This window comes from Triticum urartu, chromosome 3A (genome assembly GCF_056163025.1).
Source record: "Triticum urartu cultivar PI428250 chromosome 3A, HENAU_Tu73, whole genome shotgun sequence".
Lineage (NCBI taxonomy): Eukaryota > Viridiplantae > Streptophyta > Magnoliopsida > Poales > Poaceae > Triticum > Triticum urartu.
Window position 1 is genome coordinate 234102152 of NC_141875.1, and position 9622 is coordinate 234111773.

The window sequence follows — 9622 nt, forward strand, 5'->3', positions numbered from 1 at the left end:
CTCACTTGTGTTCTACTCGTGCATATAACATCTACGCATAAAACTGGCTCAGATGCCACTGTTGGGGAACGTAGTAATTTAAAAAAAATTCCTACGCACATAGAGGATCATGGTGATGCATAACAACGAGAGGGGAGAGTGTGTCTACGTACCCTCGTAGACCAAATGCGGAAGTGTTAGCACAACGCGGTTGATATAGTCGTACGTCTTCACGATCCGACCGATCCAAATACCGAAATCATGGCACCTCCGAGTTCTGCACACGTTCAACTCGATGACGTCCCGCGAGCTCTGATCCAGCAAAGCTTCACAGGAGAGTTTCATTAGCACGACAGCGTGGTGACGGTGATGATGATGCTACCGTCGCAGGGCTTCGCCTAAGCACCGCTATGATATGATCGAGGTAGATTATAGTGGAGGGGGGCACCGCACATGGCTAAGAGATCAATGATCAATTGTTGTGTCTATGGAGTGCCCCCGTATATAAAGGAGCAAGGGGTAGGAGGCGGCCAGCCAGGGAGAGGCGCGCCAAGAGGGGGAGTCCTACTCCCACTAGGAGTAGGACTCCTCCTTTTCCTAGTAGGAGTAGGAGAGGGGGAAGGAAAGGAAGAGCAGGAGAAGGAAAGAGGGGGCTGGCCCCCTTTGCCCTAAACCAATTCCGTTTGGGCCTTGGGGGGAGTGCCCCACACTCCCCTTGTTGCCCTCTATTTCCACAAAGGCCCATGTAGGCCCATTAAGCCCCGGGAGGGGTTTCGGTAACTCCTGGTACTCCGATATATGTCTGAAACCTTCCGGAACCTTTCCGTTGTCCGAACATAGTCGTCCAATATATCGATCTTTATGTCTCGACCATTTCGAGACTCCTCGTTATGTCCGTGCTCATATCCGGGACTCCGAACTATCTTCGGTACATCAAAACACAAAAAACTCATAATACCGATCGTCACCGAACTTTAAGCGTCCGAACCCTACGGGTTTGAGAACTATGTAGACATGACCGAGACACGTCTCTGGTCAATAACCAATAGCGGAACCTGGATGTTCATATTGGCTCCTGCATATTCTATGAAGATCTTTATCAGTCAAACCGCATAACAAAAGATGTTGTTCCCTTTGTCATCGATATGTTACTTGCCCGAGATTCGATCTTCGGTATCTCAATACCTAGATCAATCTCGTTACCGGCAAGTCTCTTTACTCGTTCCGTAATACATCATCCCGCAACTAACTCATTAGTTACAATGCTTGCAAGGCTTATAGTGATGTGCATTACCGAGTGGGCCCAGAGATACCTCTCCGACAATCGGAGTGACAAATCCTAATCTCGAGATACGCCAACTCAATAAGTACCTTCGGAGATACCTGTAGAGCACCTTTATAATCACCCAATTACGTTGTGACGTTTGGTAGCACACAAAGTGTTCCTCCGGTAAACGGGAGTTGCATAATCTCATAGTCATAGGAACATGTATAAGTTATGAAGAAAGCAATAGCAACATACTAAACGATCAAGTGCTAAGCTAACGGAATGGGTCAAGTCGATCTCATCATTCTCCTAATGATGTGATCCCGTTTAATCAAATGACAACTCATGTCTATGGCTAGGAAACATAACCATCTTTGATAAATGGGCTAGTCAAGTAGAGGCATACTAGTGACACTCTGTTTGTCTATGTATTCACACATGTATCATGTTTCTGGTTAATACAATTCTAGCATGAATAATAAACATTTATCATGATATAATGAAATAAATAATAACTTTATTATTGCCTCTAGGGCATATTTCCTTCAAATTCTTGGGCTTAATACACCACCACTGCCTAAGGTGGTAGAGGTAAATTCTCTTGTGAAGTTCAATGATAATCACAATCCTCACAATATGCACCCTAGCCAATGCCTTTATCAGTTTGAAAACTACATCAGAAAACAAGATCGCTTCAATGCAAATGTTATGAAACAATTGAAATACAACTCTGATATGATTGCTCGCTTGAGTGACTTGTTATTTAGAATTTCAAATGATGTTAGAGGTGTTGGAAATCATGCTTCTATGGTTCAAACTCAGTTAGAACAAGTTGCTAAATCTCAAAGAGAATTGCTTGATGAAATGAATAATAATATACATGACTGCGTTGTTAGAGTTGCAACTAGAGGAGGTAAAATGACTTAGGAATCACTTTATCCCGAGGGACACCCAAAAATAATTGAACAAGAGTCACAAATAAATAACACTAGTGTACCTAGTCCTTCTAAAAAGAAAAAGAAGAAGAAAAATTATAGGACTTTGCATGCTCCTAGTGAACCTGAAATAGAGAAACCTCCTGATAATGATAATGATAATGAAACTTCTATCTCTGATGCTGAAAATCAGTCTGGTAATGAACATTCACCTAGTGATAACGAAAAAGATAATGCTGATGTTCATGAAGACTCTCAACCAAATAATAATGAACCAGACAATGATGTTGAGATAGAACCACTAGTTGATCTTGATAACCCACAACCAAATAGTAAAAGGTATGATTAAAAAGACTTTTTTGCTAGAAAACACGGTAAAGGAAGAGAACCGTGGGTTCAAAAACATATGCCCTTTCCACCTAAGTCAACTAAAAAGAAAGATGATGAAGAATTTGAATGCTTTGCTGAAATGCTGAGGCTGGTCTTTTTGCGTACTCGCTTCACTGATATGTTGAATATGACTCCTTATGCAAAGTACATGAACGACATCATCACTAATAAGATAAAAATACCGGAAGCTGAAATATCCACTATGCTTGCTAATTATACTTTTAAAGATGGAGTACCTAAAAAACTTGGAGATCCGGGAATACCAACTATACCTTGCTCCATCAAAAAGAATGATGTGAAAACTGCTTTGTGTGATTTAGGAGTTGGTGTTAGTGTTATGCCTTTCTCTTTATATAAAAGACTTGATTTGAATAAACTCACACGTACTGAAATATCTCTGCATATGGCTGACAAATCAACTGCGATACCTATCGGTATCTGTGAGGATGTGCCCGTTGTTGTTGCTAATGTTACAATTTTGATTGACTTTGTTATACTTGAGATGCCTGAGGATGACAACATGTCGATTATCCTTGGTAGACCCTTCTTGAATACTGCAAGGGCTGTTATTGATTGCAATAAAATCAAGGTCACTTTTCATATCAATGGTAATGAGCATACGGTGCCCTTTCCGAAGAAACAATTCCAAGTGACTGGTATTAATGTGATTGAAAAATCTCCGATAATCACTATTGGAAGTTTTCAAATACCTTTACCTACTGTCAAAAAGAAATATGAAATGCTTATTGTTGGGGATATTCATATCCCCATTGAGGTAACTTAGTGATTTATGAAAGTTCTTCTGTTTCATGCTAATCGAAAGTGGTTGTTAATAAGACTTAATCAACCTTATTAATGGATCATTTTTGAGCAGTATGAAGTTCATGAATTTAGTAACCACTACCTTCTGTCCCTACTTTTTGTTTTCTGTTTTTATTAGTTAAATAAAATAAAATGCCATGTTTTATGTGTTTTCTGAATTTCCCATGCAATAAAAAAATGACCCAAAAATAAAAGTTCTTAGAATGCTCTGAAAATTTAAAACAATTTTGTTTATGAATATTTATGAATTTCTTGTGCAAATAATATCAAAGGGAGGTGCACCAGGTGGGCACAACCCACCTGGGCGCGCCAGGACCCCCAGGCGCACCCTGGTGGGTTGTGGTCCCCACGTGGGCCCCCTCACTTATCCCTTCACACCAAATCATCACTTACCTCCAGAAAAATTCTCCATTGCTCTCTCTCCCGTGTTCTTGCTCTCAAACTCGTGGATTTCAATCTCTTTTCTCGAAGCTCCATTTCCGAAACTGTTTCGGGGGATTGTTGCTTGGTATGTGACTCCATCGTTTGTCCAATTATTTTTTGTTTTAGTGGTTTATATTTTGAATAATTAGCTACTCTTGGTGCTGCTATAGATGAGCTTGCATGTTGAATTATTAGAGTTCTAAGTAGTTTGAATGCTTGCTATGGCTTCTATATCCCTATGAGTAGTTGCTATCAATTTTGCGAAGTTTTGTTGAGAAAAATTTGTGGACTAAAAATTTCAAAAATTTTGTTCATAGGAAAACCATGAATATCTTTAGGAAGTTTGGTTCCAAGAAGAACCCTGTTTTAGTTTATTCCATTTTGTCTCTGTAGTTTTAGAAGGTGAACTTTTATTTACAGAATAAGATAATGTTTTATTTTATTTTCTTACTAGTTTTGTTTTAATCATAAAAGGAGTTTTAAGATAGCTTTTAATGCATTCCTTTTTGCATTAAATTTGTTTAATGTTTTCTTTTTTGTTATTTAATAAAAACCTTGTTTTATTTCTGTCAAAGAAAGTTTTAATGGTAGAAAATTATTTATGTAGTTGGTTTCACTAATAGTAAAACGTTGGCATTGTTTTTATGACTTTCTTTGTTTTTCTCCTTGGATTTTCTTTGTGTGTATGATTGTGTGTTATTAAATTTTACTTGTTGTTGTAGTAGAAATTGTATGATGGTATACTCATGTGTGCTACATTTGACTCGATAGAATTTCAGGAGTGCGAGGCTTGTGTCTACGAAGCGTTAGAGTTTCAACATTGTCAACAAGGAAAGTTCACTTTGATCATATATTTCCAGTACCCATGTTTTATTGCATAAGTAGTTTTCTTTCCACCATGAATAGTAGGATATTGAGCATTGAACTTGAGGTAGGAGAAACCCAACACCCTGTTACCATTGCCCGGGAAGGGACGTACTTCATATTTGCTATGCTTTAGTAGATGGGGTTTGGTTGTGAGATTCAGAAGTGTTGTGAGGTTAAATAATTCAAGACCTGCATGATGATTCAAGACTTCAAGACTTCAAGGACTCAATATAGCTCTGGGTGGATTGAAAGCATCTGGCAGCCTGATATATATTATGGTTATGCCCGGGAATCCTGGTATCTACCTGTGATCATCTCGACGGAATGCCACCCAGGCTCAAAGAGATGGATGGATACTTCAAGGCCGGAAAGCTTACGTGTGCAACTGCAAGCCATTATGGGCTCTGGCTTGGTTGACCTTAGTCGAGACTCTGGTTGGTCAGATTGCTAGCAGATGTAGACGAACAGTAGGATTGGATGAGCACTAACTTTCGGCTGGAGGACCGCTTTGTAAGATCATGTTTCGATCATCCCGTTCTCAAACACCAGGCAATGCGAGGACATAACAGGAGTGATCAGATCTTGCGGGTAAAGTGTACAAGACTCTGCATAGTAACAATCTAATCGATTAGCCGTGTCCCCAGTTACGGACAACTTGAGCACCGGAGATGATACTATCAGCCAACCTCAACACAATTAATTATAATGAGCGGGTTTATTAATAATTTGGGATATGAGAATTGGTTGGCGGAACCATCTGATTAGCAACAAATATTTTGTACTAATTTACAAGCAAGTCCTTTTGTTGTAGGGAAAAAATTGCTTTTTCGCAAAAACATAAACTTAGAGCCCCACAGCCAAAAACTGCATAGTGATAGCATCTTATTATTGGTTTCCTCTCTGCGACTTGCCGGCATATTAAAAATGCTGACCTACACGGCTGCAATGTCTTATGTTGCAGAGGTTTATTCTGACCATGAGTGAGGCTACGCTCTATGCTCGGTGATTACCCTATGGAATCAGATGGACTCGTTGTCGTCTACGTCTTCCGCAATAGTTTATCTCATGAGTTGGCCTTCGGCCAAATTTATTCTATTGTAATAAAGACTCTATATGAGATTCGATGTAATAGAGCATGTGCGATTGCACTTTGATATATTCATTGATGTATTGTGTGTGCCATAATGATCTTGGGATGGTATAGATACACAGAGACTTGACCAATTTCGGGTCGGGTCGCTACACTGCAGCAGCGTGATCAGTAGCAAAGTAATATGATAGTTTGATAGTAATGACAGTAGCAATGGCAACAGTAATAGTGATAGCAATAGTTTTGTAGCAAGTGCAACAATAATGATAGCAGTAGTAACTTAGCAAGAACAATATAATGTAAATTGGAAGGCATTGGATCGGTGACTTGTTGGATGATATTCATCATGAGACAGTTATAACCTAGGGCGATACGGCACTAGCTCCAGTTCATCAATATAATGTAGGCATGTATTCTGTAAATAGTCATACGTGCTTATGGAAAGAACTTGCATGACATCTTTTGTCCTACCCTCCCGTTGCAGCGGGGTCCTATTGGAAACTAAGTGATATTAAGGCCTCCTTTTAATAGATAACAGGAACAAAGAATTAACACACGGTGAATACATGAATTCCTCAAACTACGGTCATCACCGGGAGTGGTCCCGACTATTGTCACTCTGGGGTTGCGGGATCATAACACATAGTAGGTGACTATAACTTGCAAGATCAGATCTAGAACATGGATATGATGGTGATAACATAAACGGTTAAGATCTGAAATCATGGCACCCGGGCCCAAAGTGACAAGCATTAAGCATGGCAAAGTCATAGCGACATCAATCTTAGAACATAGTGGATACTAGGGATTAAGCCCTAACAAAACTAACTCGATTACATGATGAATCTCATCCAACTCCTCACCGACCAGCGAGCCTGTGAAGGAATTACTCACTCCCGGTGGGGAGCATCATGGAATTGGCAATGGAGAAGGGTTGGTGATGACGAAGAACGAAGGTCCCCCTCTCCGGAGCCCCAAACGGACTCCAGATCTGGCCTCCCGATGAAGAACAGGAGGTGACGGCGGCTCCGTCTCGTGGATCGTGATAATTCTTTCTCCCTGATTTTTTTCTAGAAAAATAGGATTTTATAGCGTTGGTTTCGGGGTCTGCGGGGCCACCAGATGGGGACAGCCCACCTGGACACGCTAGTAGGGGGGCGCACCCTAGTGGGTTGTGCCCACCCAGGTGCCCCCCTCCGGTGGATCTTGGCTCCAGAAATTCTTGTTTATTGTTTAAAAAATCCTTGCAAAGTTTCGTTCCATTCTGAGAACTTTTATTTTTGCACAAAAACAACACCATAGTAGTTCTGCTGAAAACAACGTCAGTATGGGGTTAGTTTCATTCAAATCATGCAAATTAGAGTCCAAAATAAGAGGAAAAGCATTAGGAAAAGTAGATACGTTGGAGACGTATCACCTGACGACGTCTCGATGGCCTCCTCTGACCCTCGAGCACGTCCAGGCTGATGTCGAGCCCCGGAAGATAGGCATGAGGGAGACGCGCGCGTCGCCGTCGAGTGACGCCGCGACGACCACCGCCGAACTAATGGGTGCGATGGCCCCGACGTCGACGAGCCTGCACTCAGTATTGGCGGGTGCCTAGCTTTCGAGGTTGGGTGCCCCGCCTTTACTCGTGAGTTGCGGCAAGTCTGTTGGCCGTCCATTCACACATTCAAGCCAGAGATACCTGAGAAGTACAATGGGAGGCTGAACTAGGCAGAGTTTCTGAGCATCTACACCATCGTTGTTCAAGCTGCTGGTGGAAGAGATGGGAAGGTATTCGCCAACTACTTCCATTTGGCTCTCAAGTCCAATGTGAGGTCTTGGCTGATGCACCTGCCGGAGAACTCCACTTCGTCGTGAGCTGACTTGTGCCATGAGTTCATTGGAGCCTTCACCGGCGGTCATCAAGAACCAGGCAGGCCCAGCGACCTGCAACTTTCCAACATAAGGAAGGAGAAACCCTCCGTGAGTATTTATAGAGATTCAGCAGAGTTCATAGGAACATCCCGAATATCCATCTGGCAGCTGTGATTGCTGCCTTCCAGTCCAATGTGCGCAACCGCCGAAACCGTTCTAAGATGAACGTGCGGTTGCCCAAGACTGTGAAGGAGCTTTACACACTGGTGGATAAGTGTGCTTAGATGGAGGTGGGAAGGAAGTTGCCCGAAGAGGAAGATTGCATCAACGCCGATTCAGACGATGATGATGATGAATTAACTAGTCAGAAGAAAAGCAAGAAGCGCAGTAAGAAGCGGAAGGGTAAGGCAGTAATGACTATTGAAGGATCGGGTACACCTAGTACCGACGGGAAAGCCAAAGCTGAGGCCCCCGGCAAGGAAGCTGCCATGTGCGCTGACTACCGGGAGGCCGCGGCTGCCGAGAAAGATGGGAAAGGTGATGGGCCGTATTGCAAGATCCGTCAGACCAAAGGCCATGACCTTCAAGAGTGTTATCAAGTTGAGTAGCTAGTCAAGAGACAGAGAGCAGAATATGAGAAGCATGATATAGAAAAGGGTCAGAATGTCGCTGGCGGTAAGGGTCGAGGCGGTGAAGTAAATCGCCCCAGCAAACCCATTCGGAGCCAAGGAAAACCCGCCAGAGGTCGAGAGAAGGAAGTTTGTGATGATGAGAGTGATGGAGGGGATAAAGAGGAAACCAGTGAGCAGGAGTTCCAAAAGGCCACTAACGCCCTGTGCATTGACGGGGTGCATCTTTGCACATCTCTCATCACCAGCTCAAGCTATGGGCACGAGAAGTCAATGCCGTGGAACTAGCGCCAGAGGCCCGGAAGCCGCTCAAATGGTCACGCACGCCCATCATATTTGACGAAGAGGATCATCCTAGCCGTACCACTGCGGTAGGGTGCTTGCCGTTGTCAGTTTCCCCAATGATTCACAACCTCAAGGTAACAAAGATGTTGGTGGACGGCGGGGCTGGGTTGAATCTGATCTCCCCGACAGTCATCAAAAGACTTCAGATAGCAGAGGAAGAGCTGGAAGTTACCGGGACGTTTCGAGGAGTTAATCCCAGCAAGAGTCATCCTAAGGGAAAGATAACGTTCCGGTGATGTTTGGGCACTACAAAAAATACACTTCCGTGATGATACGTGTTTGTCACAGTAGGTCGCATTTTCTGTCATGCATGTACATCCGTGACGATTTTATGACAGAATCAAGATAGTCATACCTGTGATGTCGTAGAAGTGTTCCATGACATTACCAAAATTATCATCACGGAAGTGTCCACTTCCATGACGATAAATCGCGCATCACAGAAGTGCTTTCGTCAAGGGTGACCGACACGTGGCATCCACCATAACGGAACGCCGTTAAGCTATCGGGTCGGGTTTTGGATCCGATAACCCGTTAACAGCCCCAACCAATGGGGATTTTCCATGTGTAAAATCATCATTGGCTGGAGGAGACACGTGTCAGGTCCGCGTTGGCACAAGTGTCACTCATCCAATGGGCGAGACGTGCCTATGATATGTTGACATGTGGACCGGCCCATCAAGTTTAAATGGGCCGGCCCAACTAAAGGCCCACAAGATTTTGCGGACCATAATGGGCTGGCCCAGCTAAAGGCCCACAAGATTTTGCGGACTATAATGGGCTGGCCCAGCTAAAGGCCCACAAGATTTTGCGGGCCATAATGGGCCGGCCCAAGTAATGGCCCACAAGATTTTTGTGTGCCATAATGGGCCGGCCCAGGTAAAGGCCCACAAGATTCTTGTGGATCATAATGGGCCGGCCCAGCTAAAGGCCCACGAGATTTCGCCGACATTAATGGCCGGCCCAGCTGTAGCCAACAAGATTTTGAGGACCCTAGTAGGCCGGCCCATTAACT